Consider the following 27,654-nt stretch of genomic DNA (forward strand, 5'->3'; position numbering starts at 1 on the left):
AATTAATTATTAAATATGTATTGCACACACCCTTACCAAGCTATAAAACCATTTTATCACTAGGTATGGGGTGCAATGATTAAGGAGAACTGAGTGCATTCTAAAATGTTGAACTTCTTTGTCAGTAATAGTTAAGTATTAGTTAAATAAGTAGATCTAAAGCTGGCCTGGAGCTTCTTTGGGGTTTGGCTGAAGCATGTTTACTAACTACAGCTGTAATTAATGTTCTGAAGAGTATCCTGCTCCTTGCATCCAGCTGTGATGCAAAGCCTCTGTTACCTCTGCCCTTATTTCTTCTCTCCCTTCAGTTTGTTCTACAGGGATGGTAGCTCTCCATGTATGAATGCAAGTCATGCAGTCCAGAAGAGGAGCTCGTACCAAACAGTTGCTAAGGGACAGTGAACTAGTAGCCTGTCTGAAATCTGGGGCAGACACAAAATTTACCATGAGTTTGAGATTTCTTTAGGTGCTGTTCTTTCAAATATGAGGCTTTTTTGTCCAGCCTATTTCTTGGATAAAGCTCAAAAATTATAACCTAGCTCTGCAAATATCTTTGCAGACTGTCTTGTTATGCAGACGTGGTCATTTGTGGCAATAAGTGTGTCTATTAAATATTCCAGCCTAAGTTAGAAAGGTACTTTGAACAGATGTTAGGTTGAGATATCCAGGGAGAAAGATCATGACACATTTTGTGACAATGTCGTACTGGTGCCAATAGCTTCCTATAAACTATGAAAAAGCAGATGTTACTCTGGCCAAAACTGTATCTTCCTCTTGACTGCTTTCAGTGGGTGGCAGGCCTGACTCTGACCCCCTAGAACTAACCTTGAAGCTGTTATGGTAATGGAGGCCCCTGTATTAGCCTGGTCCTGCAGCTCTTTGGCACACACTAGATCAAAATTGTTCTAGCCTGACTGTGTCAACTGCTGCTTCAAAAGTGATACTGCCTGCTTATAACTCAAAGTACAACTCTGTCATACATATACTTAGTGCAATAAGGTTCTTAAAAGGCATTTTAATCTGCTGGCATTTTAGTTCATAGGCCTCTGGGATCAGGTTGAAAAATTACACTAAAGCTGAACTTACTCTGATATTCTGGGCAGCCTTCCGTATTTTAAATAACTATCCTCAGAAGGCCACTCTTTTCAAAAATTATCTTTAAGACTACATACAGAATTTTAAGCTTAGTTCAGTTAATAGCATGCTGACATGCAGACTGAAATATATGAAAATGCAGGGTAAGAATCTCTGAATTTATATATACTAACATTTATTTCAGTTTTCATTATCTGAGTATCTGGCCCATAGATTGCTAAATATATGAGTTCTATGTTACTGTAATTGTTCATATTTGCATCTGAATTAACTGTTCTGCATTGTTAGTTTTGTAGTTGACTGCCTATTCAAAAATTTGGATTATTTTGAAACCTATATAAGAAATGATCCTTTTATGATCTGGAATGAGACAAGGTGAAAGATACAGGTCTATTTTACAATCAAAGGCATTCCTTCATCCATTCCTTTACATGTATATAAAGAAAAAATAAGATTGTCAACTTTTTGTCTTGAAAAAGATTTATGTATTTCTTATGTAGCTTATTCAGTATTGTTTCTTCTCTCAGCACTCTACTTGTATTGTTACTGTTTCTCATCATGGAACAATACTCATACCCCCTGCCCGTATTTTACAGCTGCTTCTGCTGTGGTCTGTGGTCTCTTCTATTGCAAAATTGAATCCAATATCCCTTGCTTGTCCAGCCCAACACTTTGGTGTCCTCTGGTTGTCTGCCCCCTTCAGTCTGACCCTACCCTCATCCTCAGACCCTTTCCAAACTGCAGATTGCAGTGGGCATCCAGCCATGGTATGGGACCAGATTTTGGGCACAAAATAAGCCCCACTGCTTCCAGGCAGGGACTGTCACCCGTTAGCCATCTGTTCTGCCTGATCATTAAGGGTAAAAGATACCCAGAGGCAGTTTTTAGCAAGGTCTTGAGCAAATGTACCTTTCTGGTTCATGCAAACCCTCTCTTGCTTACAGCTTTAGCGGCATGCTAAGTCTAACCTTCTCTGTACTGAAATAAAATTTTGGAAATATGAAAACAGTTCCCAGCTCACAGCACATCTTCTTACTTAGCTTGACTGGAACTGTTGTCCTTTGGGAAAAGTTCTTCTTGAGCCAGAGGGAAAGAAAGGATAAGCTCGATATATTCCTTATTCTACCAGCTGCCGCCAAATGTATTCATCTTCCCTCTGAGGAACTGTGAGTCCAGATCCATTCCTACTGTGCACCCTGATGAGACAGAGTGACATCTTCCATGATAGGTGATGAGGCTGTGGTTCCAACCTCTTTTTTCTGTTTCTTTTTTTTTTTTTTTGTCACAACTAATGGAGATGCCGAAAAAGATGTGTTTCACTGTTGTGCTTTGTGGGGCAGAATGAAGTGAAAAGCTTAGAATGGCAGCTACAGTTAAATCTTGCAGCATGCCGTGTGTTTAGACTGCGAGAAAAAGAGATTCTTTGGCTTCCAAGATAAGCCACAGTCTTTTCTAAGTGCTTCAGTAAGCTCTAGGAAGAAGGTTTAACAACTGCTCATCCACCCTGTGTTGGAAAAAGCTTATTAACTTCTGAATGTGTCCAGCCTTTTGCTAGTTAGCAAAGAATTTCTAGATTGCTTCTTCAGCTCCTTCTAAGATTGTGCGTCTTATTTTTAGATTGATAGCAAACTGTGCCTGGCAGTGACATCTGCAAGCTATTCTTTCTGGGGCTGAATGGTTGCTTTTGTGCTAGATGTGTGATGCTCTTTGAGTAGAAGGAGGGCAGGATTTGCTTCAGAGGTTTTATTTTATCCTTGTCCTGGTTTAAAATCGTTGCCTCCTTAGGAACTGGATGGGTTTGTTTGTTCGTTGGTTGAGGTAAATAATGATTCTGATGATTCTTTTGATCCATATAATGCAAATAAGAAAGTAATTGTAATATTTTATTCATAAATTTATTAATTTATTTATTCTTCCTTTCTTTTTTATTATTTATTAGTATTAAAATGATTAAAAAACAAAACAGATGGAAAAATAAAATTACACAACTTCACAAATAATCCATTACTTCAGTATACAAATTGTTCTGTTAATATCTGTAAGCATCAGTTGTATAGAAGATGTAAAAGTATATAAAAAAGTCTGTCTGGATTTTCATGTTTAGACACCTCTTTTGAGAGTTCTGGTAGTTCTAATTGGACTCTTTGTGAGGACAGAATCCTCACATCAAACTATCCTGCTTGATTAGTTGTCCATTTTCTCATTTGGGGATATCTTTGTTGAAAAAAAAAAAAAAATAAATCCAAATCGCATTCCATTGCCTTTTTCTTCCTGTTGGGAAGTGCACATGGAGTTGGTCCTCTTTTTGTGAACTGTAACTGTGATTTTTATCCAACAGGTTCAGGTCTTAAATAATGAATACTGTGTTACTTGCTTTCGTCATGCTAAGTGATCCATCTCAAATCCTCATTTATATGAAGAATGAGCTATGCTTTCTTATCCTTTCCTCTTTCCCAGAGTTGACCCAGAATTTCAATGTCATAGTAAGAAAATAACACCTATGCAAAAATAATCCACTTTATTATATATCATTCTCCGTAGCATCACACTTTCACCTTTTTCAAAATTAGATGGCAAATTAATAAATTGTTATTTTTTTCCAATCATAATGGAAAACTGTGACTACTTAACATGCTCATGCCCTCCATGTAATTGAAATTTGCAAATATTAATGAGATTATACCACTGTTCTGCCAATAAATATCAACTGAGTTAATTTATGTGGAGGGTTTAGGATTTCTGCAGAATGATTTTTCATTGTCACTCTAAAGTTTTCATTATAAATCTAACAGATCCTAACTACCTTTTTTAATTAACTTAAATCCTCTCAAACTCTATGTAACATGTCACTGGATATAACACATACGGCTCTTGCACATGTAAGGAGGCAGGGATAATGCATGTTGAAGTGACAGTTGCTTATAAAGTGTTAAAACTATTTGGAGCCTTGTGTTTGCATCCATAGCTGAATGGCAGGCAATCTAGATCTATTAAATGTGTAACTCCTTCCTGAATTAATATAAGTCTCTCCTGGGCAAAAAAAAACATCCAGTACTGTCTCTGAGAGATAGCCCGAAGCTCCTTAGTTTATATGTAGTAGCTTTACAATCAGAAGTGACCCTGTGATTAACAAACTCCTTGGTTACTCATAAAAGGTGCTAGACAAGAGTGAATCCTTTTACATAGACCCTGGTATAGCCAAAGCTAACACTTGTATGCACACAGAGAAGAGAAACGGTGATACTTTTTATGAAAATATCATCATTGGGGTGGTTCTAACTACCTTAGTTATGTTTAATAGGTTTGAAGAGTCAATGCTCAGTTTTGAATGGGTTGTAAGTTGCAGAAAATGTCTCTGAACTGAAATTTCCAAGGTGAGACTGTTGCTGTCGGTGTCTGGAAAGTTCAAGGAAAATGTTTTCTCTTTATGGTTTTACCTTTAAGGAAAACTCCACAATAATGTTAATCATAAAGAAGAAAAAGACTTGAATAATTTTAATGCCTGTGAAAACTGAAACTTCCAGGGCTGGAAAACTGAAAAAGTTAAATCCCAAACTATGGCCCAAATAAATCTTTCTTAAAATGTATTTGGTCATTCCATTGACTGAGGTCTAGCTTTTCAAATAGTGTATAGTGCAAAGGTTATTTTTTCTAAACTTATAAATAAGTGTAGTTCTATATATATATATATATATTTGTAACTATTTGAAATATTCTGAGCAGTCAAAGGAAGGAGAGAGAGATCTTGTCCTCTGTATATGGCTTGAAGGGTGTCCAAATGCACATTTTCAACTTTTCATTGAAGAATGCTGTCCTGTGGACTGCTTACAGAGAATGGGAGAGTCTATATCTGAGACAGGCAGTCGAATGACATTGTATAATACACAGTCAGCTATTTCAAACTGACAAATCATTTTCTCTTGTTACCTTCCTCTCATGTTTCCCTTTAAAACAACATCACCAGATAACCTTAGAAAAATCCTGAGTCCACCTAGTGAGAGGAAATTAAAGAGCTCATTGTGCAAAAAAAACCCCACAACAAATAAACAAAAAAACTTATTAAAAATAACTTTTATTGCAAGTATTACCTTCCAGTTTTCTGTACCTTGTGTTTTGAAAAAGGTCAGACTAAATTATCATTTTTTTTCCTCATAACCTTAGAATCTGTGACAGCACATTTTATGTCTTATTGGAATCTGGCACTGGCATTTCTCTGGTGCTTCTCTGTTGCTATCTTTTATTTTGAAATAAAAGCAGAAACTCTGGAGGAAAGAAGAAAAAAAAAGAAAAAAAGCTTAAGTGTCTAGCTGTGACCATGAAAAAAAAAAAAACTTAAAAAAGAAAAAAGAGAAAAGATTTTGCCTTTTTTCAGAGAGAGTGATTGGCACTTGGATTTTACTACCTGACATAGTCTAATTTTAGGTGTTAATAGTCACATTGCAAAGAATTTTCTATCAGCACTGCGTCTGAATTCTCCTTTGTGATGTGCAAGAATTCTGGCTCCATTTCTACTGCCTGAACCCTGTTAGAAAACTAAACCCCCTCATATTTTTTCCAGTTTATTAAGAAAGTACTTCTGTGCTATAAGAGAATTTCTGGAGAAATGTGACATAAAGGTAATTGAAATAAGGAGCGATTTTGAAAATAATCAATATCCCATCATTCCAATAGTGTTCCAGGAGATAGAAATTCATAAAATCATGGCATGACTTTCAGTATCATCTCTGAATTAATTTAATACCCAGGATATTACCATAGTATACTCATTGAATTTTCTGAAGCTAGATCTATGGCAAAGTAAAATATGAGCTAAAGAATTATTCCTAAAAAATTAATCTTCTTCATTCATTTCAGAGAAATAAGTAAGGAATTCATTAAAAAGATACATTTAAAAAATGATTGCAGGAACTATTGCAGTTGATTTGTCCATATTCCAGGACCTCTTTTTAATTTTTTTTAATAAACTTTATATTTTAGTTTAATTATTCTACAGGTTACCAAATTCAATTGCAATGTTTGGTAGAGTGTCAGAAAAGGGAAAGAGGGAAAAAGGTGTGACTCTCTCTATACTGCACCTGATCAAAGTGTTCTTCACTGTGAACTTATAAAATTATCTGGGGTTTTTTTGATCATGTATTTAGGAAATTATCCCATCTGTGTTTTTCATAAGAACAAGTCCCCGGGCTCTGCTAGTATGGGCATCCCTACATGACATTAAATGTTTATTCCATATTTCAGTCTTTCTTTGCGTATATATGCACAGGCATATAATACATTTCAACATGGATTAAGTTTTGGAAAAATGTTGAACTACTACTTTAATATTTAATACTAGCTTTAAAAATTGTATCCTTAAGTATTTCCAGTGTATAAATCAGAATTTTTTTTAGACTTTTCTGTCATTAAAATTGATTATTTCATGCATTCCCAAGAAATGTATGTTTGAGCAAATTAGGTTTACATCTAGCCCAGTTATTGAATTTATTTTCCTCTCTTTTATAGTCTGTGCATTTTATTTTTTCAAAATGTGGTGTTCCAAATAATTTATAAGGAGACATAAGATACCTAATGGATCTGAAAGTGTTCAACTACTCACTAAAAAAGGACACTCCTCTATTAGTAGGAGGGAGAAATGTACTAGAAATGGTCAACAGCTCCTGTCATTTTTTAATATGATTGAAACCACAGGCTTCTCTTTGATAATTTAGACACTATTTCATAAAACTTTCCCATTTTTCAGTTTACATACCTATCAGTTGAATATGTGACCAATGCCTGGAACAAAGTAATTTTATTTGGTATAATTAGACCAAATTATAGTTCCTTCCAAAACAAGGGACTTGATCTTCAGGATATTCTTTCACAACATGAACTTTATTGGGGCAATAAAAATAAACTTTACCACATCCAACCTAAGAAGTCTTCGGATATTTCCTGCAACTAACATAAGAGCACTCCACAGTATTTGCTTTTTACAAATTTGCGTTTGCTGCACATCCCATTCCCATCATGGTGAGAGGAGCATGGTCCCATGATCAGAGCATTGCTATTGCTTAATGTAGAACCTTTGCCTTGCTTCTGGAGGACACTGAGATCTAAAGATTTAATCTATCATATAAAAAGTTAATTACAGCTTCTGCAGCATCAGTAATTCCTTGTATAGGTAAAGGTGAAGTCTAGGGTAAGATGTATAGGCTTCTTTATAAGTTTTTGGAAGAATCTGATCCTGTATTAAGGTTTTAAGTTTGACTACATTGAAAAGTGAAGGGGGAGGGTATTAGTACAATAATGTTCATATTCATTACAAAGAAGTGTGCTCCCAGGTACCTTCATGCCAAGCCCTGTTGTCACCCTTATGAATGGTGTATAAGACAAAATGCGTATTGTGCAGTAAGCCATGAGTGTGCTCACTGTCCTTAAGGATGACAGCAAAAAAGCGTATCTGTATGTAGACAACCATTTTTCAACAACACTCTAAGTGCAGCATTTCTTGTTCATTCCTTTCTTCTCAAACCTGCTAGTTTGCGTGTGTTTACCCAGAACGTAAACCCCCAGGTACCCAGGATGCATTCCCATTCCCTCTGCTCTGCTCTGTATAGCAGCCCTCTGCAGGTGATCACTGCAGCTGTGATTCAGGGAGGAGGGTGTCCTGCATCCTCACAGAAATGAACGTGATCAGGAGGGAAGATCTGTAGTTGACACCATTCTCTGGCATAAATGTGAACATATGTGGTCTGGGAAAAGGGTGGAAATGCTCTGACGATGAGAGCAGGGTGATAATTCAAAGGAACAGACAATGAGGTTATTGGTTCAGAATTGGGTTGCGTGGATAGCTGGACCACTAGGTACTAACTGACTAAGCATAATTTTCCAAGCACGGTTTGAGGCTGGGTTGAAAGAAAGACATAGGAGCAGAAGTCAGATTTGCTATCTGCTAGTGATAGCTGCATAATTTTCAGTACTTTCTCAAGAGGACCTGTGGCATAATAGGGAAGGAGTTTATGTGTACAATCAGCCAGTAAACCCAGCTCAAGACTAATGTATCCCATACAAGATATTACAGCTACCTTTGATGACAGGTGTCTCTCTGAATGTTGAACCCAAAGTATATGAGCTGAGATAGATCCCACTTTCTGTGAAAACATGGGAAGACAGTGGGCTCTCTGCAATGGCAGTTCTCCTGTGCATGAACCGATGTGACAAGCAGCGCTTCCAGAGTGACCTGTAGTGTAGACATCCCTTTGAGATTCCCAGGTAGGACAAATTTTTAATAGCTGCCCTAGTAGCTAATTAGCCATACGCATGCTTTGATATGTGGTTCAGTCACTACATGATGAAAAGTCTTATTTACATATTTTCCACCTGTAGCCTGTTTTTCTATCAGCCCAGGCTTTCTGAAAGTGTAGCATAATGCCAAGTTTTCCCAGAGTGATAGTGTGTTTGAACCAGTACTATTTAAAGGACTCCAATTTTATACTATTAAGACCCAAACCAGATGCCTCCCAATTTTTTAACTGTATTAAACTTCATCTTCCTTTTTCTTGAGTCTTCTTTCCCAGGAGGAATTCAGAGTAGTGCAGTGGAGCAGAAGGAGAAATAAGAGCATATCAGCCTGTTGAAAGTGACTTTTTCTTTGTGTTGACATTGAATATAAAGAGGAGATAGTCTGTATTTCTTCTTAAAAAAATACAGGAAAAGAAATTGAAAATAAAAGGACTAGGGAAGTTAATACATTTCTCATTCTTTCGATGTTATTTATACACTAGGTGGTTACTATGACATCTTAGACTTAGTAAATGGCTATGATGGCCATGGGTCCAGCTAAGTCCTACCTTGCTTTGCAAAATTTTGGACTTAAATTTCCTTTGCATATTTATAACTCTTCAACATCTGTACACAAGTAACTGATATTCCAGCAAAAGCCTGGTAGTAAATAGGTTTGCGTAGTAAGGTAGTACTTGTGTTTGTGAAAGAAAAAAAACAAGGAGGAGGAAAAGACAGGAAATTGCTTTTGTGATGTGTTAAAGTACTCTAAAATGACCCAAAAGCAAACAATTCCCACAATGGGTGTGTTTATTATAGTCAGAAGCTGTGCAACTGTGGCATTCTCATGGGACAGTGGGCTGTCATTTATTTAAACCTGCCATGAGTTTAGAGAAATACATATGTTATACTTTCTTTCCTTTGCTGGTCTTCCTCACCCACTGTAATAATTGCTGAACTTTCTTGCTTCCTGCAAACAGGGCTGATGGATATGTCACTGGGAAGGAATGAAATCCCTGCTTGTCCCTACATATGAATGATGCATCTCTTCAGCATTTTGCACATTCCTGCACAATTCATGGTGTCATATGCCACTGCCCCTAAGACTGACTGCAGCCTGCAAAATGACTGTCACCATTATGTTGTTGACATACTCATTCCTTCTGGCATGGAAAGCGTATTCTAGCTGCATTTTAACTAGGGGACCTGATAATTTTTCCAGCTCGGCAGTTACGAGATGAAAAATCTCCTGGCCAAATATTGAGGGCAGATGTGAGTGCAAGACAGCACATGTTACCTAGCCTTCCAGCACAGAATAACTTGTCTATCCAACCACCAGCACCACAACACTTTCAGCTGACTAGACAATGTAAACTCATTTACTGGGGTATTCAGCAGGCCAGAATAGTCCATTTCCATATAGTTATTAATATTTTTCTGGACTGGAATGGACTTGTTTGCTTATCTGTCCCAGGAAATCCTGACAAGAACTCTTCTTTAGCTGCAGAGTCCTTGCCACTATTTCACACCTGTAAGATGATGATGTGATGGAATACATGTGGGTTTTCACCACAGGAGCCTGAAAGCAGGTTTATCCTGCACACATCCAGACACTCCTGGTTCTGCTCTGGACTGTCTCAGTGCTAGTGGAAGTGTACTAAGAGAGAAAGATGAGAAAGATAATTAGCTGGAGAATCCCTAAGATGTTCCAAGTTTATGTTTGAGTTTGTTACACATGAATGACTAATTTCTTCTAAAGTAGTTTTTTACTCTGATAAGGTCTATAGTAGAGCATAGTTCCCCAAGAAACCCATTAGCTGACTTTGGATATCTAAACATATTTTTGAATAATTTAATTTGTCTACCAGTCTCCTTAGAAGCAGGCAGAAAGGGTTTTTAAACATGGAGAGTTAATTTTGTAATTCATATATAACTTTCCATAGTCATGTAAATGTACATTCTACTTAACAGTGTAGAAATCAAATTATTCTGTTAATCCATGACATAACAATAAATCTGATATTTTAACCATGATGAACTATAATTAGATGAACTATAATTAGATCAAAATTCTGTCCTGAACACTTGGTATAAAAGGAAAAAATATATGGCTGCTCACATATGCACCATTATGATAAATTTATTACAAAAGAACATAAGCTAGTGTATTCTAGCTTGGTTTAGCGGTCTTGTTCAGAACACTGCAGGAGTAATTTAGAAGGAGTTTTCTATCAGTTTTATCCACATTATACATAATGAAACTGTCAAATTGAACCATTATTATACTAATTTTGGCTCTCTTAATAATCCTTTTTGTATTGTTTAATCTTATACAATCTTACAATGATGGGGAATGTATATAATTGTTGGTTGCACTAGCAGCTTGTCTGTATAAAAGGAGAACAGATTTTAAAAATAGCCATTACTTTTAATGTATAAGAAACCTTATTTAGTCATCCAAAACCAGAAGAAAACAAAATTTGGGATCATGACATCTAGCTACTAGGTTGTCTTTTAATCAAGCTGTAAGCAAGTAGACAGCCATATATCAAGTGACAAACACTTAAAAATACTAGGAAGGTTTTGAAATCGAGAGCTCAAAAGAAGGAAATGTCACAACCAGGGTACTTTGATTTCAGCCCTCTTAGATGAACGCATTATGGTTCAGACTTCAATTACATAAGTGCATAGTACTTTTTCTGAAGGAATTCTGCCTCATTTTATGTGATTAGAATGGGCTCTCTAATGAGCAACATTTAAATTTTTTTTTTCTTTTTATTGTTTGCTGAGTGAACCTCATTCATTTCATGTTGTCAAGGCTTTATTTTGAAGACAAAAATCCTGAATTTCTCATTGGCTTTTTACAGTATTCATTGTTGTAATTAGCAAAAGTCACTAAAATAATTATTAATTTTCATAAATCCTGAAGAGGAAACAGGTCATCGTTAGTCCATTTTCACTGTTCAGAATTGAAGCTCAAATGAGTGTTAGGATATGAACCCATTTTTGCTGTTCAGATAGAAATTCTGGAACATAGGTATGAAGAGCTCAAAGAGAAAAAGCAAGGAGGAGGTGGACAAGATGGCTAGACTATTTCATATAAGAAAATAAATCTCCTGAAGGAATGTACTGTCTGTTAAAATGTTCAGTTCCAGAATATGAATCATTTCCCATGATTAAAACCCAAACCAAAGAACTGACTTTTCGTTCCTGAAAAGCAAAACAAACCCCCAAAAAAACCAAACAAACAAAAAAAAAAAAATTTGAGATGTTTTTGAAATAAGGAATTCTCTGTGTGTGGGGAGAGAGCTGTTGGGAGAGTGCAATGGCACATCTCTAATCCATGAAGTAGTAATCAACTCAGAAAATGCGTGAGAGTAGATGGAGCTGTGGTTAGGCAATATGTTATAATACTAAAATGCTAGTCTATTTTTTTTTAATAGATTGACTCATTTAATTATATGCTTTACTATAGTCCAGAAAAGACTTTACTATAATCTAGAAAAGATCTAGAGGTTGATCTAAGATTATAATTTGAAAATGCTTGTAATTAAAATACTGGGTTTTTTTTCTGCATATTTGAAGATGTATTTCATCAATATGCTGGATGAATATAATACAGTTTTGCAATAATTATTTTTAATTCCCTTGTTTCCACATACATCACATTAGATACTTTATAGGCCTTTTCCCATAGCAGTTCTTTGTTTGAAAAGAGCTATGTGGTTTATTAATTATGTTATCAATTTCCACTTTTGATGCAAATTCAGAAGCCAAAGGAAAAAAAAAAAAGCTAAGACCTTCCAAGCAATTGTTTCTAGTAGTGTGTCTCTGTTTCTTTGTGTTTTACCTCTCTCTTGTGAGAAACCAATGATACAATGTCCTAGTATGACACTTTATTTTGTAGTCATATGGGCATTATTCTACAAGGTCCTCAGACTCTCATGTCAGAGGGAAAATATGCTATGTTATTTTTCACAAGAGCAAGGATATTAAACTCTGGTGTCCTGGCTATATTCCAGTTTGATTAATCAATATTCTGTATTGTTTCTCTAAAATTTCAATTAAAAGATTGTTCTTTATTTAGATTCTAGCAAACATAGTATTGTATATGTTGAGTAAATGCAGAGAAGACTACATTTCTTATTGCAGTTTAATTTTATGGAGCCTTTTCAACTTTGAGGAAAAATAACAGTAGAAATGTCAGTATGTCAGAAGAAAATACGATTGGCTATTCAAAGCAATGTTAAGCTGTTGCAGGATATCAGCTCTTTCATGGTAAATTCATCTTAATGCAAAAAAAACAGATTTAAATGAGACATTGGTGGTACATATGGTACAGTAACGTGGCAGTGCTATCACATAAACATGGACCAAGATGGATTTGATGATTCCTGTGACCTTACTGACCCCTGTGAGGACAGGAGCAATCAAAGTCCTTGAACACAGATGTGCCCAGTGTTGTGAAGTGGCGCTCTTGACTTGCAGGGAAATGGAGTGTTGCACACACTTTCCTTTCTATTGAACAGCACAGCTGGCCTGTGCAGATCAGAGCATCTGCTGCTCCCTCTGAAATGCTGCTGCTGCAGTCCCCTTATCACAAGCTCTGCATTCTGCTTGATTCCCACACCTGCCAATTGGACAGTATAACTGAGAATGACCCCAGTAAAATACAGAAACTACATGATGCAATCCATAACAGCAAATCTACAGTTATGAAATCCAACAGTTTCATTGTATAAATAGATCCGGAACTAAAAATGCACTAATGAAGATGTTTTTCATCTTGTGTTTTAGGAGACAACAAAGGATAAGTGTACTGTCAATGAACCAGTTCTCTCCTTTATCTTTCAAAATATAATTTCAAAAAGTAATCCAGCTGTAAGAGATGCTTAAGATCAATATCCTTATATTCAGAGTTGTTGAGTCTTTTGCTGTAGTATGAGTAGGAAGAAAGAATTTGTGGAAGAACCCCGGGGGTCTTTAGCCAAAGAAGTGATGTGTTCACTTGGATTTGGTTCTTGTGATTTTGAGAGAAGGTGCTTCTGATATGTCTTAGGACTGTAAAATGTGAACCAGGACAGCCTGTGGGCATACCAAATAATTCTGAACTACATAGTCACTCAAATCAAGATAACTAGGGACAACTTGAAAACAGAGCCTGAGGCCTTGACTGCTTCTGAGTGCTGAAAGAGCATTGTCTGAGTTTTCAGATGGTCCCTGTAGGAGATCTGGTTCCTCCACTCCACTGTGCTGCTGTTTTTCATTCAGACAAGGTTGCTGTAGCCTTCCTGGTCATACTGGAGCTTTAGCACAGATGATTAGATGTCTTGTTCTTCATCTGTTGCCTCCCCTTCACAGAGCACTCTGAGGACACAGTGATTTGAGGACAGAATCTCACTGAAGGAAAGGGTTTGAAGGGCACTGTTATAAGAAAAAAGGTAGGAGGCCGTTATGTGGTAGGGCAGCACAGCTCACCACAAGCTAATTGCTTCTCCCTTTGGAGGATGAAATCAAGCAGGAAATAAAACCATTTGGATAAAACAGCACTTATCTGGGCTGGTAGTGGTCTTTTGGCCAAAAGATAAGTAGGTGTAAACCCCTGATGGCTGGAGATAAAATAAAGGGCCTAATACCACACCGTGCTGCAGCCAACTCCAGTCCTAGCCTACAGCAAGGCAGGATTATTGTCAGGGTTAATGGGGCAAGGGAAGACCCCTGCTCCTACACATGATCTCCCCAAACTCTGATGACACTTGTCCAAAAGTTTTAATAGCATCATGATCCCTGATGATACCGCACCTTTTTTAATATCAGGGTTTTGACACACTCAGGTGTATTACAAATCATTATTAATCATCAGTCATACCTGCTGACTGAAAGTCCCTGAAGCAGTGCTCAGAATCAGAAAAGCCAAAAAAGTATTTACTACATATGTTGTCCTTTGGAAAAGTCATTCATTCAGTGCAAGTGTCATGGATCTTTCTTTTGCTCTCGCCTTGCACTCTTAGGATGGCAACAGAGGGAGCAATATATTCCTCCAACATATGCACAAGGATCCTGTGTCATCAAGATCCTTGTATCACTGTTACCGAGTCTCTTAAAAACTCCAGCTTCTTGGCAAGAGTAATTCCTGTGAAGGGTCTGGTCCAAATCAGTGAAGACTGTGTGGAGCCCTGCTACGGAAGGCAGTGCCCAGGGAAGTTCAGATATGCAGGTGTGTAGTGGCTGCACAGGGGCCGCTCATATGGGTCACAGAGCCTGTATGACTGACATGAGAAATAATCTGCCAGAGCAGGACTCTGCCACCGGAATCTGGCTCTGCTGGAGTTCATGGTGGGTCTGAAGCCAGCTGCACAATTTAGGGATGCCTGTCACAAGGTATAACATTCAAAAGGTCTGGTTCCAGTGCTCTGACACACCTCACTCCTCTCCCGTCTGTTTAGGAGAGAATATAATTATCTGGGTCATATGTTACCATCATGTACAGGAAACAAGCTATGATAGTCAGATTTTTCTTTTACATACCCAGTATCTGACCCTATTTAGGGTTTGGGGCATTTTTCCTTTCATTTTTAATTCTTCACTCTTGGTATAGAGATTGTAGTAGGTGAATGACACTGCTGTGGGTTAGGCTATCTTTTTTAGACCAGAACAAGAAAGGGCAGGCAGTCAATATGTTTAGATAGCAAGCTATTAGTTTATAACTTTGTAACACCAATTAATATCAAATGGTCTTTTTAAAGTTTACAGTAGCATAAATGTTTGTAAATAAACACTGAAGAAGAGTATCATTCCCTAGAACTTTCACAGGCTAACTTTGCTCTTCTGCCATCCATTAACAGTGCCCTATTTTGTAAAGTCCCCATAGGTATATGACTATTCATAAGAAGAAAAAAAGGATGCATTCATGAACAGTAAGGCAAATAAACTTAAACTGGAAAAACATCAGATTTTCATACTATAATTTCCTACATGAAACTTCTTTGTTATCATTAGGAAAGCACTATAGGCTAATGTCTTATGAAGATGTAAAAAAAAATATAAAAAATGTGTCTACAATTTTGAAAGTTTCATAAAAGTAATTCACAGACCTTTTTTTAATTATGCTAACTGTACGAATTTTGCACATTGCCTTAATGATAACTGTGATCATTGTATTACATTATGTATTCAGTAACAGTAGCAGAATTTTGTGTGTTAGTCTGAACAACTGGAAGCTGAAAGAAACATCTATGCAGTCCACAAATGCATTATGAAAGTACTTAATCTGAAGCAAACACAATAGTATATGCTTTTACTATGTACTCTTTTGGATTTAGCTATGACAAATTATCTTATAGAACATTCTAAGGTCAAAATTAAATATATTGCCTCAGTTAATCCTGATTTTAAGACATGTATTGGATTTTTTTTAGATATGTCTTGGGGTATATGCATTGGGTTTTTTTCAGATATGTCTTGGGGTTTATGCATTGGGTTTTTTTCAAGAAAACTTTTCCAAGTGAATGCAGAAACTGTCATGAGGTGATACACCATGCTGCCGCTTCTTTTAGGCAAATAGCTGCTTTCTGAATGGCAATTTATTTTTCCCCTCTGAGTTTGCTTAATGATGTTATTCAGAGTGATAATTTGTCACAGTGTGAGGCTGCCTGCTCCAGAGGAACTCAGCAGGGGCTGGGAGCTGCTGCCTCTCACAGGTCACTCCTCTGTGAGGCAACAGCTTGTATGCCTATAGGAACATGCTAACATCCCCCCTCCCTCCAAGAAATATCACCCCTCAGTTCTTCCCCCCCCCCCCCCCCCAATACAGAGTAGCATCTCAAAAATCCCTGAAGAAAGAGAAAATAAACTTCTACACAGGAATGTCTCCTTCCCAATATGGATTTTTTGAGTGGAGAGACTGCTTTCTTCTCTTTCTGAATGCAGAAGGTAATTTTTTGACACTTTAATCTGTCAACAGATAACCAGAATATTTATGAAAGGGACACTTTTGTGACCAAGGTGCCAGCCTCTTTTGTGACCAAGGTGCCAGCCTAAAAGTCAATAGTGATTTTGTTCATAAATGAACTAAAGAAGTCTGTAGTTTGTCACAAAATAAATAAATTAAATAAATTAAACCTTTCAATATTTTTTACATGTCTTTTCAATGTCTGCCTTGCATATCTAGAGGCAGTGACAGCATGTACGTGACTGTTACTTCATGCTGACATGAATATTACTGGAAGTGTTATGTCCAAGCAGATGTGTTTGGCACATCTATATTTTCACTTAATTTCTCAAATTTCTTTGGTTGTTAACTCTTGGAGCTTTTTTTTCAGCAGCCATTATTAAAAATAGATGGAAGTTCTCAATTTGCTTTCACCTGTTTTATCAGCCACAAGTATCAGAAAATTATTAAAGGATTAGCTGCATGTTTCTTCCACCACTATGGAACAAATTGTACTCAGTTCAATGGTTCATTTTATAAAGTGGACATTGTAATATGTTCACTAAAAATACCCTATTACTTTGGAAAGCCCACGAACATAGCACTGTATTAGGAGGAGCTGCAATAAAGTGTGAAATGCAAAATGGAGGAGCCTAGTCGGGAAAAACAAAAAAGTCCTTCAATCTCTACTGCCTCGTACAGCTCTTTGGAATTTAACATCTTTGCATATTTCTCCTTCCTCTTCCCTGTCTTCTTTAATTAGTACCACTGGGTGACTACTAAAATCTCCAGCAGCAAAATATTGTTGAAGTGCACAGAAGTGCAACAAGGCCTTAGCAACAGGTTATAGCACTCTTCTTTTTTAAATTACACTTCAGCATCATTGTACCATGGTGCCAAGGCCAGAAAGATGCTAATTTTAGCAGAAATGCCTAGACATTCCACAGAGAGAGGGGCAGGGGAACTGGGTCGTGGACAATTATTTGAAAGCAAGGAACTGGGAGTCATCCTGGAGCTATGACTTTGCTCTTGCTAGTGTTGTGCTGTTAAGATGAATGGGAGATGTGTGGGTGCAGTGACTTTGAAAATGAGGTTATATAAACTCTGCAGGGATCTTTGCTTTCTTTCATGCCTTCATCCCCAGTGCCATGCAGGAGCCGCATGTGTCAAACAGATTATAATTTTCTGTCTCCTAATGCTTTGTGTTTTCTGTCCTTTCTTATCTTGAAATCTTGAGTTCACCCATTGTCTTGGACTGGATTATTCACACACTCCTCACAGTGTCGATAACACAGCTACACTTAGAAAGAAACACATACTTCTTTGGGGGAGAAAAGGAGTGGGAGGGGGAGTGTGTACTATACCTTGTGCTGTTCAACACTGAAGTCAGTATCTTCATCCAATGTAGTGCAATTTTTTCTAGAGTTCCAGAAAACTGTTTTTTCCTTGACTTTATATGTGAAAAGGTGGCAAACCAACATTTTTTTCTAGCACTGAGTAGTTGGGAAAGGTGATTATTTTTTTTTAAATTGGTTTATTTGAAGGCATTTCTGGAAGAACTGATAATTATCTCATTTAAAATTGGTGTTTATAATTGATTGTTAATTTCTCTTTTTCACAATAATTATCCCCAAAAATGAAAATTTCACAATAAATTTTCAGGCTCATTGTAGATCACAGACATATGGATGGATGGATGCATTTTTTACTTCTGGAAAATGAAATTCTTCCAGAAATTATTTCAATGTGGTTGTATACAATGAAATGTAACAGTGATAGTCCAATAAAAAAAACTTAATAATTAAAGAAAAAAATTGAAAAATTAAAATCTAGGCTTATGTTAATTCTAGTAGCACTGTAGACCAATTCAGGTAATATGGAGTAAACTGAGTCTATCTTCTGTTTCCGCCCTAGCAGAATTAAATTTAAGTTCCAGCAAATTGCGTCTATGCAATCCCATTGCAGGCTTAATCTAAAGACATGGGGTGGCCCAGCATTATCTTGGGGTTTAATTTTGCCTTCGGAATTTTTATTACTGGTGATGATGTGTGAAAAGGAAAGAGAACAGTGTGGTTTTCAGAAGCCAGGGTGAGTTTGTTTGGCTGATGCTTAGGAACAGTAATAAACAAAGCCTTTCAAAACTGGTCACAGATGACCAGTAAGTCCCTAGAAAACAATAACATTTAAATTATTACATTTTAGAACATACCCCTTTTAATTTGTAGGTGCTGCAGAGTTTGTGTTGCAAAGTGATTGTAAAATACCTATTTACATGCCGGAAGCTAAAAAAGTTTATTGTTGCAAAAAGCTAGATCATATTAAACAAAGCAACATGCACCAACTATTACATCATTCTCCACTAAACTCAGAGGTAAGATCTCGACTGAGAATTAGATCCATAATGAATAATTTGTGACAGGCTTTTTTCTAACAAGAGTTGAATTAATTTTCCTAAGAAAATTAGTAATACTCATACTAAAGCTAAAATTCTACTCTACTGAGGCTGCACCAGCCTATTTTATTTCCATTTCTATAACTTCCTTAGCTACCAAGAAGACACTGCAGTGGGGGTCAATGATAGGTGTAATTAGACCCTCATATATACCCTTAAGAAACAAAAATTTGGGCAACTGTCCTGAGAACAAAATGCCCAAATGCTTGTACTGTCACCAGTTTTCTGAAGAAACTTATGTTTAACTTCATGGTGTTTATTAAGATTTGTAAAGATAAATATGCTACAGTTAAATTAATCTCTTGATATCCCTCTAAACAGTATATGTGTGCTGTGAAAGGTCTGACGCAAGACAGAAAAAGTACATGCCCTCAAACTTTACTGGTTTGTAAAGCACTTCCATTATTGACTTCTTCATATTTTGTCCCTGTCGTGGTTTAAGCTGTAGGAGTCCTGCGTACTGGCCAGCCTCTCCTTTCTGTTTCAGAGATTCTTGTAGTGTACTCTAACTTGTTTGTTTTGTTTACCTATAGGCATTGATTGTACTTTGCTTATTGTTTCCCACCCCAGGTCTCACCTTTCCACTGTTTGATGTGATATCCTACACATTTTATCCCACCTTTTCCTTCCTAGACTCTCTTTCCCTATACTAATATCACCAGTAGCCTTTTGCCCAGTGTGTCTCTGTTCTCTTGCTTTCCTTATATGAAGATTCATCATACCTCTTCTTATTTACCTAGAACTTTGGGTCCCCATGGCCAGTCATGCTGGGTCCCATTTTTCTCAGTTCCATGGAAAATGCAATTTCTACGTGTGCCTAAATATTCTTCTCTCTTCTATGGCTCTGACAGCCTCTTCTCCCTCTCTCCTCTTCTTTGTAATCTTATTTTCATCTCTGAAAGATACATCATTTAGAGCATCAGCTTATAAAAATCTATTGGGAAGATGGCTAGAGCCAAGCTGGAAGCATTGCTTTGCTGTTAGGTATTAATTTATGTTATCAGACCTATTCTTTGAGATGCAGATAATTGGAAAGGTTCTTGTAGCTGCTTAGATAAATAGATAGCAGAAGCTTAATGTGTGATATATTGGGTTTTCTTTTTTAATGTTTTGTTTTGTTTTTTTTTTCTCTGAAAAATCAATACATTTCTGCCCTTGAATATTTTCTGGAATTTGGAACACTGATCATGTGATATGCGAAGGTGTTACAGACAAAGAAATGTATCAGGTTCAATCCAAGGCCTTATAAATGTGGTTGGTCAGTAAGCAAAGGTAAATCTTCCTGTCTGCCTTCCTCCATTCATGAGTAAGCAAGTGAGTAAAGAATTAGGATGTTGTTCTCCTTAATTCTTAAAAGTAATTATGGTTATTCACTGAAGTTTAGTTCTCACAGATAGATTTATGAAGCTTTTTCAGATTACCTTCTCGCTTTCCATGAGCAAGTCTCTCCATTTACTGTTGTATTTTATCTTATGTTGGTTATATATAGTAGGATTGGAATTCATTTCACCTGACTTTCAGCCTCTACAGTGTTTCAGTTAGATGGCCTTTATAGTTGAAGAAAAGAAAGAGGCATTTTTAGGGTATGATTCATTTGACCTACTTCAAATGTCTACTTTCAGAACAGAGAAAACATGCTATACAAGTACCTCCACGAGCTACAAAGGAAACCTAAAAGGATTAGATCAAATGTAAAAATCTTATTGTTGTGTTTACATTTATTCAAATTAGGAATCTCAGTTTAGTGACTGGAACTAATTAATGAAACCTACTTCTTTACAGAGTTGTTGTACAAGCAATTTTTATCATGTAAAACTTAACTTGAGAATATATTTTTCTTTTTGGTTTGGCTGGAAGGGACCTTTAAAGATCATCTTGACCAACCCCCCTGCCATGGGCAGGGACATCATTCACTCGATTAGATTCCTCAAATTCCAGTCCGGCTGCCCTTAAATGCTTCCAGGGATGGGACATCCACTGCTTTACTGCACAACCTGTGCCAGTGTCTCACCACCCTCACTTTAAAGAAATTTCTTCCTTACAGCCAGTCGAAGTTTACCCTCTTCAAATTTTAATTGTTCCTTGTCCTGTCACTACAGGCCTTGGTTAAAAGTCATTCTCTGTCTTTCTTATAAGCCCCTTTAAATAATGAATGGCCACAATAATGTGCTCCTGGACTGTTCTCTTCTTTAGACTGAACTACCTCAACTCTCTCAGCCTGTCTCTGTAGAAGCGCTCCAGCCCCCTGATCATCCTTATGGCCCTCCTCTAGACCTGCTCTAGAAGGTCCATGTCTTTATTGTGCTGGAGGCCCCAGAGCTGAGCACAGTACTTCAGGTAGGGCCACAAGAAAGTGAAATAGAGGGGGACCTGCTGGTCTCAATTCTTTTGATGCAGCCCAGGATACAGTTGTTTTTCTTATACAATGTTGAACATTGTTATTTGTACCTTTTCCCACAGCTGAACCCCACCTTCAGAGATAGCACATTGTTATGGAGGGGGTGGGGAAAAAGAAAAAGAATGTCAGGATAAAGCAGAACAGTTGTAGGAATTGCTCAAAATCCAAAGTATAACTTATAATTATATCTTGCAAATAAAATCTACTATAACAAAGCTGAAATAATTTCCAGTGTTTCTTACTAAAGCAAGCAGACCTTAAAAAAAAAGGTCTCTGACAGTTTTTTTACTTAGACCAGGCTTGCCCTTCAAAAATTTGCTGTCGTAGCTAGGCTGGGGAGGGGTGAGATGTTTTCTCCATCCTGAGTGACATAAGTATGATAGCAACTCCCAAGATGTAGAAATGCTTCTAAAACAGCTAAAAAAGCTAGTTTGCGAGTAAAGCGTATTCTATTCCCGGAATGAAAACCCTTTGCTGGTTCTCTATCTCCGTGGCTAGGATTTATGAACATAACTGTAGTGTAAAGGTTTTTCAACAAACACTTGTAAACCTAAAGAAGGCCTTCTGCCCTTCAGAAGTCTACATTCTTAAATTCTCTCTTTTTGATAGCCTTATGAATTGCTTCCAATGAACAAACTTTTCCTTAAGTGACCACATAAAAATATCCCAGAGTCATCTTTGAGACAAGTTCGTTTGATCTTTTGTTGAGGATCTTTTCTGCTATACAGATAATTTATACTAGTCTCATGAGTAGTCACTTACCAGGTATGTATATTAATTCAATAAGGATGTGCTGTCTAGCCGAATGTGTGCCAAAATATTACAACTTCCCCTCTTCATTTCTGCCTAACAAGTTGAAATAATTAACAATTTCTGGCATACTGTCTTTTGTCACTATGTATGACCTGAATGTATCCAGACATATGTTATGCAGAGCCTTCATCTCTTTCTTTTCGGTGGGTGGGAGAAAGTCAATTACTTATGAGGAGACTGCCATGTTTAATTCTTGAGTGTATTTAGTTCCAAAATACAGTAGAACTTGTATATTCAAGACATTAATTTTATTATATCCTGACAATACCTGGTTCTGTAACCTTCTGTTAAATTCACAGAAATTCTTTGTAGCGCTGAGGGAGGAAGGTGTATGCTGCTCTGTGCGCTAGAGAAGAGATGGGTCAGCATCTCTCACAGCAGCAAATTTCTCAAACCGTTTTGAGTACATCAGTTTTGGCCAGAGTCAGAGCACAGTAGGGTTGTTGAGCATTATGTTCTTGCCAGTGAATGCAAACTGCTGTAAGCAAGGATGGGCTTTTAAATGATGTAAGTCTACAGGCTTAAATCCAATTTGTAAATTCCCCTCATTTTAACAGCTTTGAGATTTTTGTGTGAGGTTGGTTTTTGTGGTTGGTTTGTTTTTTGTTTGTTTTCCCCAGTTTAAGCAGAAAATAGAAAACCACAAGAAAAACCCAAACAACCATTCTTGTTCTACCATGACAGTATTCATATGAGGAGTTATACCTATATGACTCGCATGTTGTAAGTTAAAACATCTGTGTTCAGACAAGTCCTTAGAGAGGGATATTATATAGCTCACCAAGCCTCCCCTGCTCTTACAAGTATGGCAAAACTGATGCTGTGCTTAGGGGGATCCTGATCTGTACCCTATGTTAGCATAATGTTCTCTTGGAGATGTGGTTATACCAGGATTTCCTGTACATGGTGTTGTCTCAATGACTGTCTTTGTTCTGTCAGTACAACAAATATCTCTGCTGCTAAAACAACCTCCCTACTTTTAACTTACAGAATCACAGAATCCTAAGGGTTGGAAGGGACCTCAAAAGATCATCTAGTCCAGCCCTCCTGCAAGAGCAGGGTAACCTAGAGTACATCACACAGGAACTTGTCCAGGCGGGCCTTGAATATATCCAATGTAGGAGACTCCACAACCCCCCTGGGCAACCTGTTCCAGTGCTCTGTCACTCTCACAGTAAAGAAATTTTTCCTGATGTTCACATGGAACCTCCTGTGCTCCAGTTTACACCCATTGCCCCTTGTCCTATCACTGACATCACTGAAAAAAACCTAGCTCCATCATTCTGACACTCACCCTTTACAGATTTGTAAACATTGATGAGGTCATCCCTCAGTCTCCTCTTCTCCAAGCCAAAGAGTCCCAGCTCCCTCAGCCTCTCCTCATAAGAGAGATGTTCCATTTCCTTAATCATCTTTATAGCTCTGCGCTGGACTCTTTCAAGCAATTCCCTGTCCTTCTTGAACTGAGGGGCCCAGAACTGGACACAATATTCCAGATGCAGCCTCACCAAGGCAGAGTAGAGGGGGAGGAGAACCTCTCTTGACCTACTAACCACACCCTTTCTAATGCACCCTAGGATGCCATTGGCCTTCTTGGCCACAGGGGCACATTGCTGGCTCGTGGTTATCCTCCTATCCACCAGGATCCCCAGGTCCCTTTCCCCTTCACTACTGTCCAGCAGGTCAGCCCCCAGCCTGTACTGGTACATGGGGTTGTTCTTCCCCAGATGCAAGACTCTACACTTGCCCTTGTTGAATTTCATCAAGTTCCTCTCTGCTCAACTCTCCAGCCTGTCCAGGTCTCGCTGAATGGCAACACAGCCCTCTGGTGTGTCAGCCACTCCTCCCAGTTTAGTATCATCAGCAAACTTGCTGAGGGTACATTCAGTTCCCTCATCCAGGTCGCTGATGAAAATATTAAACAGCAGTGGTCCCAGCACCGACCCCTGAGGGACTCCACTAGTCACAGACCTCCAGCTAGATTCTGCCCCATTGACCACAACTCTCTGCCTTCTTCCTTCCAACCAGTTCTTGATCCACCTCACTACCTGATCATCAAGCCCACACTTCCTTAGCTTATCTATGAGGATGCTGTGGGAGACGGTATCAAATGCCTTACTGAAATCAAGAAAAACCAGATCTACCGCTCTACCATCATCCATCCACCTAGTTACTTGCTCATAGAAGGCTATAAGGTTGGTCAAACATGACTTCCCCTTGGTAAAGCCATGTTGGCTGCTCTTAATGACCCCCTCATCCTTGATATGCCTAGAGATGGTGTCAAGAATAAGTTGTTCCATCACCTTTCCAGGGATGGAGGTAAGGCTGACCGGTCTATAATTAGCCGGGTCCTCCTTCTTTCCCTTCTTATAGACCGGCATGACATTTGCCGTCCTCCAATCCTCAGGCACCTCACCTGTTTCCCACGACTTACCAAAGATGATGGAGAGTGGCTCAGCAATGACCTCCGCCAGCTCCCTCAGCACCCGCGGGTGTATTCCATCTGGACCCATTGATTTATAGATGTCCAGATTACTTAACTGATCCCTAACCCAATCCTCATCCACCAAAGCAAACTCCTCCTTTATCCTGCCTCCTTCCGGGGCTATAGGAATCTGGGTCCCCCAGGGAGAGTCTGCAGGAGTAAAGACAGAGGCAAAGAAGGCATTCAACGCCTCTGCCTTCTTTATATCCTCTGTCTCCAGGGTACCCACCTCATTCAGCAGTGGGCCTATACTGATTCTTGTATTAGTTTTATTCGCTATGTATTTGAAGAAGCTCTTTCTATTGTCCTTGACCCGACTTGCCAGATTAAGTTCCAAGGAGGCCCTAGCTGTCCTAATTGCTTCCCTACATCCTCTAACAGCTGTCCTATATTCCTCCTAAGTGGCCAGCCCCTCCTTCCATAATCCATAGATTCTCTTTTCCTGTACAAGTTTGCCCAGCAGTTTCTTGTTTAACAATGCTGGTCTGCTGGCTCCCCTACTTGACTTCCTACTCATTGGGACACTCTGATCCTGAGTTTTGAAGAAGTGGTTCTTGAATGCTCACCAACTATCTTGAGCCCTTTTACCACCTAGCACCCTTTGCCATGATACTTCCCTTAGCAATTTATTGAAGAGGCCAAAGTTTGCCCTTCAGAAATCCAGAAATGTGGCCTTGCTAGGTATTCTGTTCCTCCCACACAAGATCCTAAACTCCACCATCTCATGGTCACTGCAGCCCAGGCTGCCATTGACCGTCACTACTTCAAGCAAACCCTCCTTGGTGGTGAGTACCACATCCAGCAGCACTCCTCTCCTAGTTAGTTCGTCCACCATTTGCATTAAGAAGTTATCATCAATGCACTGGAGGAACCTCCTAGACTGTGAGAGACTGGCTGTGTAAGTCTTCCAGCAAATATCGGGGTAGTTAAAATCCCCCATAAGAACCAAGGCATGTAGTTGTGAGGCTGCTTTCAGTTGCCTGTAGAAAGCCTCATCAACTCCTTCGTCCTGATCAGGAGGTCTATAACAGACCCCCACAACTGTGCCACCCATACCAGCCTGTCCCTTAATTCGCACCCACAGACTTTCCACTTGGTCCTCATCTGCCCCTGGACAGAACTCAATACATTCTAGTCACTCTTTCACATAAAGAGCAACTCCACCACCTCGCTTTGCTGATCTGTCTTTCCTAAAAAGGACATAGCCATCCATAACCATAACCAACATAGCCATCCAGTCATGTGAGCTGTCCCACCATGTCTCTGCAATTGCCACCAGGTCATAACCTTTAGACCACACACAGACTCCTAACTCCTCCTGTTTATTCCCCATGCTGCGTGCATTGGTGTACAGGCGTTTCAGGGAGCAAGCAGAGCATGCTAGTGGCACCCTTGGAAGGCAGGAGGCCTTCTGGTCTTCATTCATACTAGAACATTGCCCCACAAGTTCAAACCCAGCTACAACCCCCTCGCACTTCGAATCTAACCTAGAGCTCTGTGAGTGAGCTCTACTAACTCTTGCCCAGGTACCCTTTTTCCCCTGCAGGACAGGGTTTAAGCAACTACCCTTTCCCTCAAATGAAACAATAGATTGAGTTCTCCCTAGTCTGCCATTCTTCAAGCCCTAGCATGTTTCTCTTGGGCTTGTCCTCAACAGGGCCAGTTATCTCCCCTTCCCCCTTCCTACCTAGTTTAAAGCCCTGTCAATGAAACCTGCTAACTCCTGCCCCAGAAACCTTCTCCCCCTCTGGGACTGATGTATCCAGACTGATGTATTTGCCACCAGCAAACCAGGTATCTCATATAGCAGCCTATGATTAAAAAACCCAAACCCCTGCCTTTGGCAGCAGTCCCATAGCCAACTATTGATCTGCAGTCTCTTCCTATTTGTCTCTTCACCTTTGCTTGTAACAGGTATGGAGGCAAACACCACTTGTGCTCCAGACCCTCTAACCAGCCGTCCCAGGGCCCTGAAGTCTCTCTTCATTGCCCTTGCCCTGCTTGTAATAATTTCATCACTGCCAACCTGAAAAACCAGCAGCGGATAGTAGTCAGAGGGCTGCACCAGATCAGAAAATTTCCTTTTAACATGTCCAATCCGAGCCCCAGGTAGGCAGCAGACTTCCCTGTGGGATGGATCAGGTCAACAAATGGGCCCTTCTGCTCCCCTCAGAAGGGAGTCACCCGCCACAATTATTCTTCTTTTCTTCTTCATTGAGGAAGTTCTAAGGCATGGGGGTGAGTGACAAGCCCTAGGTGACTTACTGTATGGATCTACCCTCCATCACCATTTACCTGGCCCTGCAGTTCCAAGACCTCATAGCTGTTACTCAAGGGCAACTGGGAGGAAGGAAGGGATTGCGAGGGTTTTCGCTTACCTCTCCGAGGAGGGACCTCCCTCCATACTTCCTTGTCCCTTAAGTTCACTCCTTCTATCTGATGGTAGGAGGGAAGGGGATCTATCACTTGTTCAACCACTTCCCTCTGCCTTTGCCTTAGGGTGTGGCTCCACCAATCTATTTCACTTTCACACTCTCTGATAGCTCTCAACCTTTCTACGCCCTCCCTCAGTTCAACCACCTGCTTTAGCAGGTCATCTACTTGCTGACACCTCACACAAGCGGTGTCACTGGCTCTCTCTGATACAAGTGCCAGGCTCAGGCATTCACTGCAACCAAGAGACCTGCACGGCCGCATGTCTGCGGGAAGGCTCAGTCTGGGTACCAAGACTACAGGTTTTGATCGAGGGGTGACCATGATCTATCTGGTCCATTGGTCCGTCTACATCTCTCCGCACAAGCAGTCCGTCTTTCCTCCTCCTGCGCTCCAGTCGAGTCCTCTTGATCAGGCGGTCACCCCACTCGCCTGCCCGCGCAAACTGCCACTGCCACTGCCTCAACCCGCTCTCGTTTGCCGCGCTCCTGGTCTCCCGCGCTCCCTGGGCGGGTTTTTAACCGGTCACAGCTGCCGGGGAGCCTGCTGGCTCCGCCCCCGGTGAGTCAGCTGCTCCTGAGAGCTGAGTAGCCGGCTCCTGGGCAAGTCCTGTTGAGGACTTGAGGCTCCCTCCTCAATGGCTTTTGTCGCTCTGAGTTGAGGCTCTTGGACGCTGATCTCTCCCCGCTCCACTCCGGTGTTGCAGGCGTCCTCGCTCAATCTACTCACCTCAGCAACTGACAATTTAATTTACAGGCTGGCTGTAGCAAAACGGTAAACCAACA

The 27,654-nt window shown here is 39.3% G+C and overlaps 1 protein-coding gene across 4 annotated transcripts in view; it reads left to right on the forward strand.

The window, feature by feature from the left end:
- HS3ST5 (heparan sulfate-glucosamine 3-sulfotransferase 5) overlaps positions 1-27,654 on the forward strand; it is a 205,602-nt gene that overhangs the window by 13,181 nt on the left and 164,767 nt on the right. The window contains exon 1 of one of the 4 annotated variants that reach the window (XM_061460086.1): positions 19,106-19,124. The exons of the other annotated variants lie outside the window; for them this stretch is intronic. The gene's annotated coding sequence lies outside the window, so the exon portion shown is untranslated. Of the gene's footprint in view, positions 1-19,105; positions 19,125-27,654 lie in introns of those variants that run through there. 4 annotated transcript variants of the gene reach the window in all.

This window comes from Pezoporus flaviventris, unplaced genomic scaffold, assembly GCF_033815535.1.
Source record: "Pezoporus flaviventris isolate CSIRO_AGI_PZ_B2104156 unplaced genomic scaffold, CSIRO_AGI_Pfla_v1 ptg000031l, whole genome shotgun sequence".
NCBI lineage: Eukaryota > Metazoa > Chordata > Aves > Psittaciformes > Psittacidae > Pezoporus > Pezoporus flaviventris.